This window comes from Pelobates fuscus, chromosome 6, assembly GCF_036172605.1.
Source record: "Pelobates fuscus isolate aPelFus1 chromosome 6, aPelFus1.pri, whole genome shotgun sequence".
In the NCBI taxonomy this organism is placed as follows: Eukaryota; Metazoa; Chordata; class Amphibia; order Anura; family Pelobatidae; genus Pelobates; species Pelobates fuscus.
The window spans coordinates 132,223,657-132,239,603 of record NC_086322.1 but is presented as its reverse complement, the minus strand read 5'-3'; the positions used below and the strand labels follow the sequence as shown (position 1 = coordinate 132,239,603).

General features: G+C 39.6%; 2 long non-coding RNA genes and 3 other non-coding genes across 5 annotated transcripts; all 5 read left to right on the top strand.

The window, feature by feature from the left end:
* Window positions 1–329: 329 nt before the first annotated feature.
* Window positions 330–2,410, top strand: LOC134615513 (uncharacterized). The gene is made up of 3 exons (XR_010091301.1): window positions 330–419; window positions 795–850; window positions 2,348–2,410. It is a non-coding gene; the product is annotated as an uncharacterized LOC134615513 (long non-coding RNA).
* LOC134566250 (small nucleolar RNA SNORA24) lies at window positions 2,074–2,200 on the top strand. Its single transcript, XR_010084003.1, has one exon. It is a non-coding gene; the product is annotated as a small nucleolar RNA SNORA24 (small nucleolar RNA).
* A 109-nt stretch (window positions 2,411–2,519) lies between the features above and the next one.
* Window positions 2,520–2,648, top strand: LOC134566248 (small nucleolar RNA SNORA24). Its single transcript, XR_010084001.1, has one exon. It is a non-coding gene; the product is annotated as a small nucleolar RNA SNORA24 (small nucleolar RNA).
* A 7,500-nt stretch (window positions 2,649–10,148) lies between these two features.
* On the top strand, window positions 10,149–10,815 carry LOC134615512 (uncharacterized). The gene is made up of 2 exons (XR_010091300.1): window positions 10,149–10,198; window positions 10,638–10,815. It is a non-coding gene; the product is annotated as an uncharacterized LOC134615512 (long non-coding RNA).
* On the top strand, window positions 10,391–10,484 carry LOC134566249 (small nucleolar RNA SNORA24). Its single transcript, XR_010084002.1, has one exon. It is a non-coding gene; the product is annotated as a small nucleolar RNA SNORA24 (small nucleolar RNA).
* Window positions 10,816–15,947: the final 5,132 nt, after the last annotated feature.

Genomic DNA, 15,947 nt, shown 5'->3' with positions numbered 1-15,947 from the left:
AATGTTTCATATTGGAAGTGACTGGCCCCCACCCTCAGTAAGGGGTAACTCCTATATGCTACATGTCTGTATAATGATACTGCAAGCTCTATATGCCATCAGCATTGCTCAGCAGCTTGGTCTCCAGACCAAACACTCGCAAACTAAATTGGCCACGCCCCCTGCACATATAAAGGAGGGCCCTTCCCCATCGCTGATTGGTTAAAAGGACCCAGATTATGATTGGACAATTAGTAGCCATGGCGGGTGGTTCTGCATCCTGCACTTAGAGTGGGAGGAGCAAGTTGTGTTGCGTCATCAGGGAGCTGCGGCCGAGATGCCATGTGCTCTGTGAGCGGCGTGTGGAACGTGGCGGACTGGGCACGGTACCGGGGAAAGAGCCAGGCGGACTGGGCACGGTACCGGGGAGAGAGAGACAGGTAAAGACTTATAGTTGTGATTCCTGTGTTAGTCCCAAGTTCTGTTCTATATGGTACTATAGGATGGTCTGCAGTTATACGGAGTGCTCACACGCTGTGTGTTAATAAATATTAGTTCACAAAAAAAAAAAACAAGTAGAGACAATTACCTAAACCGTGCAGATTCCTGTCATCTTGGCGGATACTGAATGATTGAGTCTGTCATTAGTAATGTTTTTTTTTTTTTTCTGGTAATACTTTCATTGTGAACGTGACTGGAAGAAGAGACATTATTATGGCAGGACATTCAATGTGCAAAGTTTCATTCAAATTAAGTTACTATACGTTGCTGTAAGAGCCGAGCTTTTATGTCTATTTTTTAATATTTCATTACAGAATGGTTAATATGGCGACCAAACGAGAGGCAAGAAGCAATGGGTGAAGAATGAAATGTGAGTATAACAGAAATATTGCTGCTTTTTGATTTGTGTTGAGTTAGTCTTTTCCCACTTGTGCCTCTTGTATATGAGGAATTTCTTCTCTGTAGTGTTTGCTATCCAGAGTTATTCACTAAAGTGAATTTCAGCTTTAAGATCCAAATAGTTGAACTGGAAAAAATACCTAAGTAAGCTATGTTTCTAGTTTGACTATTTTGGCCTTACATTTGAAATGCACCTTGAATTCTCACTTTTGTAAATACCCCTGATAATGTCATTAGTTGATCCCCCTTTGCCATTAAAACATAAGAAATGCCTACCTTTAAGCCTTTGCTGTAACTTCCTGTCTGAGAATTGCAACTCTCTGTTCCATTCAAATCCTCTATGAGTAGCATTTAGTGAAAGGGACATCACTTGAGAAATATATTTTATATTTTTTTTAAACCAGCAAGTAAATGCTTTTAAGCAAAAATAGAAAACATAAAAATCTTTAAAGGACCACTATAGTGCCAGGAAAACAAACTTCTTTTCCTGGCACTATAGTGTTAATAGGTGCCCCCCTCCCGCTAGGCTCAAGAGGGGTTAAACACTTGCCTTTCTCCAGCGTGTGGACGAGTGGAGCGGAATGCGTGGCAAGTGCCGCGCGTGCATTTAAACAGTCCATAGGAAAGCATTTCCCAATGCTTTCCTATGGACGTCCTGCATGCTGGATGTGAATTTCGCATCCAGTGTCGCAAATGCGCCTCTAGTGGCTGTCACGAAGACGGCCACTAGAGGTTGGATTAACCCTGCTATATAAACATAGCAGTTTCAGAGAAACTTCTCTGAAACTGCTATGTTTACATGTGAAGGGTTAAAGCCTGAGGGACCTGGCACCCAGACCACTTCATTAAGCTGAAGTGGTCTGGGTGACTATCGTGTCCCTTTAAAATGTATGTGATAAACATTTTTTTCAAACTTGGTCAGATTGCATTATTGGGCCTCTCAACTAGAGGAATTTCTCTGCTGCCGCCACCCTCCCTTTAATTCACCCACCTCAATTTTACAGCATTCCACCGACAAACGGTACATCATTGTGCAACAGCAGGAGAGACAAATCTGACACCAAAGCTCGATCTGTATGATCAGTCTCCCTTTCTTCTGCACCTGTGTAAATCCGTTAGGCCTGTCCAATGCTCTTTTTCAGCATTCCTATGGATGCAACACTAATTGGTTAGATACAGTTTGGTTTCCAGTTGCTCCATGAATCCATGGGACCTGCATCTTGTGGCAGATTCCCTTCCTAGCCATGGAAAATAAATGCCTTTGTTCCTACTTAAGCTGCTGCCATGCCTGGTTTGCAGACTATCTGGAACTGAATAACACATTTTGTTGTATCCTGCTTTTTATTCAGTTTACACTTGTATTGTTCAATATTGGTTACTGTTCACTGGATTTGCGTTGTAAATTACATTGCAATAATACTTTCACACTCTGCCTTTCATGTAATATTTGTACATCTGTTATTTTTAGGGCATCTTGGTGCTAGAGGTCACTGTTGTGATGGCATTCTCCTTCAAAAGCTAAAGAGGCAACATCATTTTTTTTTTTTTTTTTTTTTTTTTTTTTAAGGCCGGAAATCGGTAAGTTTTCTACAGAAGTGTTATTAATTTGAGTTGCTTTATTTGGTTTTGCAAAAGCTAATTACCATGATTCCATGGGGCTTGTCTGCAGTGGCAATGTCCCTTCCTAGGCATGGAAAAATATTTTGCTTTCTTTTAACATAGCTGTGTCCACCAGGTTGGAATCAGTATTTTAAAAGTAAGTGACAGTATTGCCTAATTTGATTACTACTATATCTGAAAATTCTAACTACTAATATAAACTATCTGGGGTGGGGGATGCATCTATCCAATATACTGCTTTCCTATGAGCATTTAATCATGTGTAATTGCGTTCAACTGCGTTTCTCTGAAATGTTTAAATGTATTTGTTTAAAATATGTTGCAGTGTTAAGTGAAGACAAAGATGTGATTTATGGGGTAGTGCTGACGTTTCCGTGTTAAGGAAAGACTACCTCAGTCTTGTGAAGACAGTGCGTTTTGAAGGTAATGCTGTGAATTAATTGGATTAATGTACAAGCTGCATAGTAAACTCAATATACATTAGCAAATCAAATACGGCACACAGTATCTGGTATACAATTCACAGCCCTGTGCATCTAATTGTTTGAGGTTGTGGTTGATCTGATAGGGGACTAGGATGTTAAAATGTGGTTGGAATGTTTTTCGAAATCCTTACTCAAAGTTTAACTGAACTATAGACCACAAAACTGGTAAATGTACCTCTTTGGAAAAATCATCATGTAAGCGTTTGGTGAAATGTGGGGGGGGGGGGGAGAGAAACACAGAACTGGTTAGGAATGGAACAAGTCCATCTGCCAGGTTGTGATGGTTGAGAGATACAATGGGGCCTAACCCCTAGAAATGCAAAGAAAAAATAGGACCAATGGGTTGCAGATTAAAGACAATCTGCCTCCCAAAAAGACCTTGTATCCTTATGTGAAAAAAGCTACTCTGCAATAATAAATATAAAAGTGGAGCGCAGAGAGCAAAGAACAAAAAACTCTTTATTAATCCCTCTTGGGGGAGAAACACACAGATACTAGACAAACAAGTAATAAAATTAGGATCTAATAGGATAGAATCGACTAGTCCAAAAATAATAGTAATATGGTCAGAAGAAATGCTATAAGTATGTGTGTGGCAGAATTGCCATAAATAGTAGCAAATAACTATGACCAAAAGGGGGGAGATACACTAAATGTAGCAAACTGAAGATCTCTATTTACAAAAGTAAATACACTCTATAATTAGAACAAAGAGTATATCAAGTGCATAACAAATATATGTGCAAACATCTACCAGAATGCGTTTGCAACATTGCAGGAAAGAGGCCTGCAGTCTAAATAGCCAGCAATATAAATGTTAAAAGAACTGTCTAAGCAGCTGTAGGAGATTTGGGGGAAGGAGTCCCTGGTATCATGCTGGTAATAGACTAGTATCTGATCCCACCATGTGTGTGGCAAAATTGCCATAAGTAGTAGCAAATAACTAGGACCAAAAAGGGGGGAGGTACATTAAAGGACCACTCTAGGCACCCAGACCACTTCAGCTTAATGAAGTGGTCTGGGTGCCAGGTCCTTCTAGGGTTAACCCATTTTTTCATAAACATAGCAGTTTCAGAGAAACTGCTGTTTGTGAATGGGTTAAGCCTTCCCCTATTTCCTCTAGTGGCTGTCTCATTGACAGCCGCTAGAGGCGCTTGCGTGATTCTCACTGTGAAAATCACAGTGAGCACGCAAGCGTCCATAGGAAAGCATTATGAATGCTTTCCTATGTGACCGGCTGAATGCACGCGCAGCTCGTGCCGCGCGTGCGCATTCAGCCGACGGGGACGAGAAGAGCTCTCCGCCCACCGCTGGAAAAAGGTACGTTTTAAACACTTTCCCCTTTCCAGAGCCCGGCGGGAGTGGGTCCCTGAGGGTGGGGGCACCCTCAGGGCACTCTAGTGCCAGGAAAACGAGTATATTTTCCTGGCACTAGAGTGGTCCTTTAAATGTAGCAAACTGAAGATATCTAAATACAAAAGTAAATAAACTCTATAATTAGAACAAAGAGTATATCAAGTGCACAAAAAATATATGTGCAAACATCTACCAGAATACGTTTGCAGGCTTTTCTCCTGCAATGTTACAGTCTAAATAGCCAGCAATATAAATGTTAAAAGAACTGCCTAAACAGCTGTAGGAGATTTGGGGGAAGGAGTCCCTAATATCATGCTGGTAATAGACTAGTATCTAATCCCACCATAAATAAATGATAGGACAGTCTGAAAACAAAGTAGAATCCTAAATTAAAATAATCATCCGCTTCAGTAAAATACTCAACGCGCGTTTCGGCAAAACAAGTCGCCTTTATCAAGAGCAATTTGCGGACTGAAGGGAGCCTCTTTTTAAATGTGTTTAGAGCTCCGCCCATAAGTATGACATCATTATTGTCCAATCAGGAAATAGAGGGCGGAGAAAAGTACCAAGCTCAACAGGAGTGAAGCTAATTAGAAATTTAACCCTCACGTAGCCAGAATATGAGTGGAAGCTAGCACATATCTTCTGTCTTCATAGAGTGAAGGCACAAAATGTAAAATGTAAATGTAGCTGAGCAGAAGAGCTGGCAAAGGTAGTGTATAAATGGACATAACGCTACAGGTTAAACAATTGAAGCCAATGTAGGGAGCAATTCCCTAGTAATCATGATAAATATCATAACAGTGGCACTACATGTATAAGTATGACAGTGTAAAACTAATCACTTAAAGTAAAGATGTAATAATTAAGCACAATGTGTGACTTTGTATGTCTTAATAAACTCTATCATGTAGTGAGTATATAATGAGCCCAGAGAAAACAACATTAGAGGGGTATTCAAAATTATATAAATAGAATAATAAATTAGGGCATAGAAACATGAGCCCCACAGTGTGGTTAAAATAGAGAATAGAGTGAACTCCAAATATAAAGAGGGAGAATACATATTGATTCAAAGAGAATTCGTTAGAGTAGAAATCCTGTATTGACTTAGATAGCAAATTGAAAAATACTCCATTAATGGTAAAATGAAAGGAGAGATGGAAAAATAAATGAATACATGAATGAATGAAAAGTGAAGTAATATAATATATCCATATTCACATATCATGTAATATTGGTGCAAATAACTAATAAATCGCAAAACTGAAAAGTAGTAAGTAATGGTGGAAATAGATGATATTAATGATAATGGACAATTTATCAAGACATTGCAGTGTTTTTAAATAAAAGGGGCAAAAGAAAAACCTTCATTGAGACCTTTTGGGTGAAGTGTTCGAAGTTGATAAATCCAGAGGCTTTCCCGTTGTCTCAGAAATCTGTCATAGTTGCCCATACGTTTATCCTTGCGCACCAATTCCAATCCACAGAACCGGAGTCCCTGCGGATTGCCCGCATGGAAGTCTTTCAGGTGACGACCTATGGGAGTATCAACAGGTAGTTTTGGAGATCTAACATGCTCCTTAAATGGTCTAAAAGCTTTTCCTACATATTGTAGCTTACAGGTGCATAGAAACATAGAAACATAGAATGTGACGGCAGATAAGAACCATTCGGCCCATCTAGTCTGCCCAGTTTTCTAAATACTTTCATTAGTCCCTGGCCTTATCTTATAGTTAGGATAGCCTTATGCCTATCCCACGCATGCTTAAACTCCTTTACTGTGTTAACCTCTACCACTTCAGCTGGAAGGCTATTCCATGCATCCACTACCCTCTCAGTAAAGTAATACTTCCTGATATTATTTTTAAACCTTTGTCCCTCTAATTTAAGACTATGTCCTCTTGTTGTGGTAGTTTTTCTTCTTTTAAATATAGTCTCCTCCTTTACTGTGTTGATTCCCTTTATGTATTTAAATGTTTCTATCATATCCCCCCTGTCTCGTCTTTCCTCCAAGCTATACATGTTAAGATCCTTTAACCTTTCCTGGTAAGTTTTATCCTGCAATCCATGAACCAGTTTAGTAGCCCTTCTTTGAACTCTCTCTAAGGTATCAATATCCTTCTGAAGATAGGGTCTCCAGTACTGTGTACAGTACTCCAAGTGAGGTCTCACCAGTGTTCTGTACAATGGCATGAGCACTTCCCTCTTTCTACTGCTAATACCTCTCCCTATACAACCAAGCATTCTGCTAGCATTTCCTGCTGCTCTATTACATTGTCTGCCTACCTTTAAGTCATCAGAAATAATCACCCCTAAATCCCTTTCCTCAGATGTTGAGGTTAGGACTCTATCAAATATTCTGTACTCTGCCCTTGGGTTTTTACGTCCAAGATGCATTATCTTGCACTTATCCACATTAAATGTCAGTTGCCACAACTCTGACCATTTTTCTAGTCTACCTAAATCATTTTCCATTTGGCTTATCCCTCCTGGAACATCAACCCTGTTACATATCTTAGTATCATCCGCAAAAAGACACACCTTACCATCAAGACCTTCTGCAATATCACTAATAAAAATATTAAAGAGAATGGGTCCAAGTACAGATCCCTGAGGTACCCCACTGGTGACAAGCCCAAGCTTCGAATATACTCCATTGACTACAACCCTCTGTTGCCTGTCACTCAGCCACTGCCTTACCCATTCAACAATATTGGAATCCAAACTCAAAGATTGTAGTTTGTTGATAAGCCTTCTATGTGCAACAGTGTCAAAAGCCTTACTGAAATCTAGGTAAGCAATGTCTACTGCACCACCCTGATCTATAATTTTAGTTACCCAATCAAAAAAATCAATAAGATTAGTTTGGCATGATCTCCCTGAAGTAAACCCATGTTGTCTCTGATCTTGAAATCCGTGTGTTTTTAGATGTTCAACAATCCTATCCTTTAACATGGTTTCCATCACTTTCCCCACTACTGAAGTTAGGCTTACTGGCCTATAGTTGCCCGACTCCTCCCTATTACCTTTCTTGTGAATGGGCACAACATTCGCTAACTTCCAATCTTCTGGGACTACTCCTGTTATCAATGATTGGTTAAATAAATCTGTTAATGGTTTTGCTAGTACACCACTAAGCTCTTTTAATAGCTTTGGGTGTATTCCATCAGGTCCCATTGACTTATTTGTCTTTACTTTTGACAGTTGAAATAGAACCTCTTCCTCTGTAAACTCACATGTAATAAATGACTCATTTATCCTTTTTCTTAACTGAGGTCCCTTTCCTTCATTTTCATCTGTAAATACCGAACAAAAATATTCATTGAGGCAGTCAGCTAGACCTTTATCCTCATCTACATACCTTCCTTCTTTTGTTTTTAATCTAACTAATCCTTGTTTTACTTTTCTTTTCTCATTTATGTATCTAAAAAAGGTTTTGTCCCCCTTTTTTACTGACTGTGCTATTTTCTCTTCTGTGTGTGATTTGGAAGCTCTTATAACTTGCTTAGCCTCTTTCTGCCTAATCTTATAGGTCATTCTGTCTTCCTCACTCTGGTTTTTTTTATAATTACTAAATGCTAACTTTTTGTTTTTTACTATTTTGGCTACATCTGTGGAGTACCACAGTGGTTTCTTGAATTTTTTGCTTTTACTGACAAGCCTAATGCAATTTTCTGTTGCCTTCAGTAGTGCAACTTTTAAATGATCCCATTTCTTTTGGACTCCATTTAAATTGCTCCAGTCTGATAATGACTGCTCCAGTCTGAGCATGTAAGGAGATAGACTATACCAGCGGTGTTGCAATTGAAAAAGGATTTAATCCCAAAAGCCTTTTTCCCATCGCTATCCATAATAGACTTAGAGTCACATTTGATGTATTTACACGCGACACAATGGCCACATTGATATGATCCCACTATAGGGGTGTGTAGCCAGGTGCGTGTGGGTGAACAATGGAAATGGCTTGGGACTAAAAGGTTCCTAAGGTTTTTGCCTCTACCTGCCGTCATATCCACATTTGGCCCTAAGGGCCTTTTAAGGTGAACATCATGCAACAGACACGGCCAGAATTTTTGGATCTCGAGCTTAGCAGCCTCCCAGCCTGAATCGTAAGTGGCTATCATCCGTGGGGCTTGAGGTTTGATGGAGGTATCCACTTTTTTGGAGATAGTAGAGTGCCTCTGTCTGCCTCTAAAGCCCTTCTATAGGCTTTTTTTAGGCATTTATTAGGATAGCCCTTCATTTTGAACTGTTGTTGCAATATGTTAGCCTGAAGCTTAAAATCTTCAACATCGCTACAGTTCCTACGGGCCCTAAGATATTGCCCCGTCGGAATGCCACGTTTAAGGGATTGGGGATGAAAACTCTCCCAACGAAGGAGACTGTTAGAAGATGTGGGCTTTTTATACAATGTAGTGGTGATGGAATTGCCACTGACCATGATCGTAAGCTCCAAGAAATTAAGTGTATTGCCCCAAAACTCCGAAGTGAAATGTAGGTTAAACTCATTAATATTGAGTAGGGATACAAATTCATCAAAAGATTCCCTACTACCTGTCCACAAAATCAAAATATCAATATAATGGGCCCAATGATGAATAAAGGGCCTGTATGGTGAAAAAACATCAGATGCCACAACTACTTCCTCCCACCAACCTAGGTGGAGATTGGCATACGATGGGGCACAAGCCGTCCCCATCGCAGTGCCCTGTACCTGATGGTAGAATTTTTCATTAAAGAGGAAGTAGTTGTGGCAGAGGATAAACTCAAGAAGTTCCAAGACAAAATTAGTGATCATTAAGGTCAGGACCCCTTTTGCCCTGGTAGAATTTAACATGTTGAATGCCCCCCTTGTGTGGTATGGATGAATACAGTGCTTCAATGTCAAGACTACAGAGTGCCACTGATTCGGGCACTGTTAGACTTGATAGACGAACCAAAGTTTGCTTGGTGTCCTGAATGAAGGAGGGTAACTATTCCACAAATGGGCGGAGAACCTTATCCAGATAAATACTACCATTTTGGGTAAGGTTATCAACACCCGAAACTATGGGGCGCCCAGGGGGATTAATCTGGCTTTTATGGACTTTGGGCAGTCAGTAGAAGGTAGCTTTCTTGGGGAATTTATTCAGGATGAAATCGTATTCATCTCTGGATAGCACCCCTCTACTGCGGCCCATGTCCAAAATTGCTTTGTAGTCCTGTAAGAATGTATTGGTGGGGTCTGTTCTGAGAAGATGGTGCGTATCTCTATCATCTAGAATCTTGAGTCATTTTTATATAGTCTACTGAATTCAAAATGACTATATTCCCTCCCTTGTCAGCCGGTTTGATCGTAATTGTGGTATCCAGTTTTAGAGACTGGAGGGCTTTGTTCTCAGATTTTGTGAGATTCATATTGGGAAAGAAATTCAAATCCTTATGATTGATGTTCTCTATTGCAAATTTGACTGACTCTAAAAAAGAATTCAATATTCTTAAAATTCCCCAGTTTGGTGAAATGTGTTTTATTGTGCTGTAGATTAGGAATTATCAAACTCCTGTAGCTCATGCCACAGCTCTTTAGTATTAAAGGGACACTAAATGGGCATTAGACCACCTATAGCTTGATCTAGTTTTGTTCTGCGTATAATCATTCCCTGCAGGCATTTTAATGCAAACACTGCATTTTCAGAGTTTACGTTGCCTCCTAAGGATACCTCCAGTGGCCACTCCTCAGATGGCTACTAGAGGTGCAGCACTGCCATTCAGCACCTCCATGCCATGGAGATGCAGAACTTGCTGACTGGTCAAGTTGGTGTTTGGCCCGCCTATTTCTGCCAGTGCTGGCAGACCCGCACGGCACTGGAAATTAGGTACGTTTTATTAACTTTTTAAAGTGGTTAACTGGAACACATGTTTGTATTCCTGACCTCGGTGTTCCTTTAATTCATGTCATATTATTCTTATGCTACCCTATCTCATTTGTCATCAGCTGCAGAAGTCTGGGTTTTAGAAATTTCTATCTTGTTTTCGTGTTCTACACAGCCTAGATGTAAATACTAATTTTCCATGAATCCATGGGTCCTGTTTCTTGTAGCAGAGTCCCTTCCTAGCCATGGAATAGAAATGTCTTGGTTCCAACTATGCCTGCTGCCATGCAAGGTTGTCAGACTGGAAAAGCAAGCAACAATTCTACAATGCTCACTCTTTAATTGTAATATTACAAAGTAAAACTGCTATATAGATATCATTTTTTTTATTTTTCCGCTAGATATGCTTTGGTTAACATTTTGTTTTCCTTTCACTTTGTAGGGGATACTGCTGTTCCTGTATAAAATGAACTCTCCGTGAGACAATCTTTCCAGCAGATTATTTTAAGTGATGGAAGATGCATTTTGCCAACTGAGATGCATACAGTGCCTAGAGATTACCCACGTTGTAACTTATTTTAAGATGGGGAAGCATTAATAAAAGTCTATTCCAATGGCAATTCTTTCATTAACCACATTGTCTGTTTCAATTCTGCCTTGTTTTCATCTATTTTATAACTGGTAACAGATAATGTGAGAGAGCGGCGAATGGTCTAACTTCTTGAGGTAAAAGTGTGCTGCGGGTGGTGGCCTGGCACCATAATTTAATTTCTATGAAGTTGTCACTAGTGCCTGGAGTGCCCATTTTTAATGATTAATAATAAAGTATAAATATGATATATCTTTTGAGTTTATTGCAATAATCAGAAATGCAAGAAGCCGCTCTTATATAGAACTTGCTAGTAGCCCAGAATAGAACGATATCAGAACTGTGCAAGTTAATAATAAACTTTAATATAAGATGTTAGAAAAATAAGTGGTTAATAATCTTGGCATAGTGAATACATTGCCCATAGCTATGCTGCTAGAATAAGAGTCTACTGTTAAGTAATAAAAGTAAAACATCTATTAAACATGGTGTCTGAGAGAAACAAATTATAAAGCAAGGCTTGGACCATCTGGTTAAAGTGTTAAAAAAAAAAAAAAAAAAAAATCACATTTCCTCTTAATGTAACACACAGTAGCAATTGCATCTGTTGAAAAATAAAACATGTAAAATAAAATATACACCGCAGGGCCACCCTGGTCTGGTTATAGTTACTATGAAATGACTTACAATGCATACGTGTGAGTCCCAGTAGTAGACAGGGAAAACCAGAGTCCTCATAGTTGTCAACCACCTCGTTCCCACACAGGGTAAGACTGGGTTGCGTAGCTGTTGCTGATGAAGGTAAAGTGATGTTTGTATCATGATGCCTCATCATACTTGCCCTAGGTCTGATGTAGAGCATGCATTTATGCACCACTGACCTGATTACATGGAATCTTTTCCCTGGGAGAACAGATTGATGTGCTTAATTCTGTTTGTATGTCTTCTTTGAGATGCTGTCAATATGCATGGGTGTTGTAATTGGGGATATTCACCTACTGCAATAGAATCTGTAAATAATATATGTAGTGCATCTAGAACACAATTTGTAAAAACTGAACACATATAGATGTGGTTCTCACATTTGAGAACCCTATACAACCTGGCTCTGGGTATAAAAGTCAAGCATAGTGGAACTCTAGAGAGAAGCATCTGCTCAGCTTGGTAGTCAGACACCACCCCCTGGTGGCATTTATCCTTTTTTACTGTAATTTATTTGACCTTTACATATTCCTGTTTTTTTTTTTAGCTAGAGCTTTATAAATTTATATTAATTCAAACGGAGAGCGTGTCACGTTGCTCACAGATATGGAGGGGGTAACCCCTATACATAAGAACGTAAATACAATGACTCAAGGGGGAGACTGAGAGATGAAGAAATATAGATACCTCCCAAGACTGCCCTTTACAAGGAGGAGAGCAACCCTTTTGAGAAATATTAAAACATCACTTTTAATGAATGCTTTTAAAACCCAAATCAGGGAGTGAAAAGTATGTTACTCTATATATCAACAAATAAATGTAGGATTGCAAAGAAATACAGGCTTAAAATTAAAACTGTTGCTTAGGGTAAAAAGGAGAGGAAAAAGGCAAAATGAAAAATCAATCTGTCTCTTTAGCAATGTCGGGGTGAGCAGCGATAGAGCCAAGAACAGGTTAAATAGATCCTAAATAGCTAGTACCTTATCGCGCCTTCAAGGGCACCCATTAAAAAAATATATATATCACCCCCATACTCGCAAAAGGACTTCCAAGCCAAAGGGGAAGCTGTACTCCCAACAACCTCAGTCACACCAATATCTAGTTATAAACAAAATGAAAAAGGGTAAAATAAATAGAAGTCAATCTTAGCGAAGTGGCTAGTCTTATTGTAGTGAGGGTATTGTAGACAATCTCCCTAATCTGCGTGCCAAAATCTGACTAATAGCCTGACGCGCGTTTCGCCAAGTTCTGTCTCTTCCAGGGGGAAAAGATGTTATGAATATCAGATGTTTAAATATCCCACAGTTTGCAATGAATGGATGTTGGTTCAATTTGACGTCAGTCCCGCCCATTGCATGAAGCAATTGAACTGAATTGAAAATATTTTGGCAGATTAATAAAACGGTATATATTAGAGTGGCCTCTGTCACCACACATGTTCAATATTGTTCACGAGTTTGGTAGATCTCATGCCATCAGGAAGCAACGAGAAACTCCCTCATTTACATCACAAGATTAAATCACACAGGAATCCTGGAGGCATTCTCTCTCACATTCTACAGAGCCTATTTTCCCTCCTCTCCAATTGCTCTAGTTTATTAGGCTTTGGTGATAACGATTGTCCTTTTGATCCAGAAAACAAAAGTTTACAATTTTCCCAGATTCTCTAGAAACCAACGGTGAATCCAGAAAACTGTAGAATACATGTACAGCCTATATAAGCATTTCAACTAACAGCATGTCATCTCAGATGTTCGTCTGGAAAGGCCATTGCCTGGATGACAGTCATTAAGAAAAACTACCAGGGCCTTTTAGGGTGTCTCCAGAGATAGACAAGTACGTTCTGGTTGGGCCACTCAAGGACATTCGCACTACTGTGTTGCCTTGGCTGTGCGCTTAGGGTCATTGTCCTGCTGGAAGGTAAACCTTTAGCCTGGTCTGAGGTCCTAAACACTGTGAATCAGGTTTTAATTGCTCTGATCAGTCTCATAGTCCAGCCCACTCTTTCCCTCAACTCTTAACAACTTCTTAGTAACGGCCGTTGAAAAATGATGAGTGGTGTCTAGTTTTTCTCTAGATGTATGCTTTGAATTAAGGCCAAACCGTTCAATTGTGATTTTATTAAACCAATCTTGTTTCTCACAGTCTGAGGGTCCTCTAGGTACTTTATGCAAATTCAAGCAGCTATTAATGTGGAGTGTTGCAGTGATGGTTGTCCCGAAAGTTTCTCTCATCTCCACAAATGATCTTTGAAGCTCACCCATTGGGTTTTGGTCACATCTGTTACTTAGGCCCTTCTTTCCTCCCGATTTCTCAGCTTGGCCAAGAGTCCTGGTTGTTCCAAACTTATTTCATTTAAGAATTGTGGAGACCACTGTGATCCTGGGGAGCTTAAATACAGCCAAAGTTGTTTTTTGCAGCATTTCCCAGATCTGTGCCTCAACACAACCTTGTCTTCAAGCTCTTCAGGCAGTTCATTTGACCTCATAGCTTGGTTTTTGCTCTGAGACCTTGGAACTGAGCTACACTTCAAGTGTCATAACAAACAAATACTTATGTCAATGTGATTTCATTATTTTTCTTTCTAATACATTTGCCAAGTTTTTTGCTTTGTTAGGGCATATTAAATGAAAACTTCTGTGAAAAAGAAATTATTTTAAACAATTGTAACATAAGGCTGCAAGAAAATATGTGAAAAGGGGTCTGAATATTTCCCGAATGTGCTGTATACAATATATATTTTTAGTAATTAACCGGATGCTGTAATGTAAATATATATAATTGTCACAACCTTCAGCTATGGTTAATTGACAAAGTTATTTCACACTCTTTAGGTTTTAGTCACTAAACTCAGAACTTTAGAGACTCGAAATCCAAATGGTAAAATGTACTGTGCAAAATGTACTCTGCAAAAATAGCCTCCAAATGTCTCCCTTGCTTAGCTTTACACCACAGACAAATTAGTATTTGTAGTCCAAGGAAAAAATTTACATAAAGGCAAAATCTAAAAATGTAACTGCTGCTCTGATTAGAGCTATACGGTCCTTGCAAAGGTCAGTTTCTGGGTAGCATTCAGCATTATCATTGTCTGTTCATAATGGCTTACTTTTCAAATGTCATTTGTTAGAATTAATTGGAAAAAGTGTTACCGTTCAGTACAAAGCATGCCGCTGACTTAGAAACTTATGGTTTTGTAAAAAAAAAAAAAAATCTATACTTTAACCTTATATTTATATTCAGCTCCTGGCTCTTGATCAGTCATGAGCTGCGACTCAACGGCATACCTCCCAACATATCTAAAAAACATTTATTGTAGTTTAAAGACACATCACTGTGAGTGTTATTGCTGTGAAGCTGTTCTACACTCAGATACACCAACAATATTGAGCTCTAGAAAAACAGACAGGGTTTTGGGCTCATAGTATGGGCTGTCCCTCCTTTTAGAAACCGTCGTAAGGTACGATACTATACTGTAGTGCAAAGAAGTATCAATTACAATATTTGTGAAATACCTTAGGCCTGTGGTTCTAAAACCAGTCCTCACAAAATCTACCAATGTGTGTCTATTAATGAGAGAGTAGCAAGTGTTCGTGTTTCAATAAAAGTTTACGTTTTATCAGATATAAAAAGATTACATAGATTGTAGGAACTTTTTAAAAACCCCATACATTAGTTTTCCCTGTTTTATCCTGTTAATTATTTGGCCTATGCAAAAAAACATAATGAGGGTTGTTTAGGAAATATTGTATTAAGTCGTTTTGTAATAAGTGAGTGTTCTTTCTTTTCTGTCTAGTTAAAGGGAATCTCCAGTGCCAGGAAAACAATCTGTTTTCCTGGCACTAGAAGTACCCTCTCCCTCCTACCCCCCAATCCCCGGCTATTGAAGGGGTGAAAACCCCTTCAGTCACTTACCTGAGGCAGCGACGATGTCCTTCGTCGCTGTCCTCCTACGATGTCCTGCGCCGCTCCTCCTACTGATTCCGTTGGCCGGTGGGCGAGACTGACCCCGCCCACCGGCCGAGGAGACCTAATGCGCATGCGCGGCAAAGAATTTCAATGCTTTCCTATGGGGAAATGAGCAACGCTGGAGGTCCTCACACAGCGTGAGGACGTCCAGCGACGCTCTAGCACAGATAATCTGTGCTATGAAGGAGGAAGTGACAGACGTGGAGTTAACCCTGCAAGGTAATTATTGCAGTTTATAAAAAAAACTGCAATAATTACACTTGCAGGGTTAGGAGTAGTGGGAGTTGGTGCCCAGACCACTCCCCAATGGCAGAAGTGGTCTGGGTGCCTGGAGTGTCCCTTTAAAGGACCACTCTAGGCACCCAGACCACTTCAGCTTAATGAGCTGGTCTGGGTGCCAGGTCCTTCTAGGGTTAACCCATTTTTTCATAAACATAGCAGTTTCAGAGAAACTGCTATGTTTATGAATGGGTTAAGCCTTCCCCCTATGTCCTC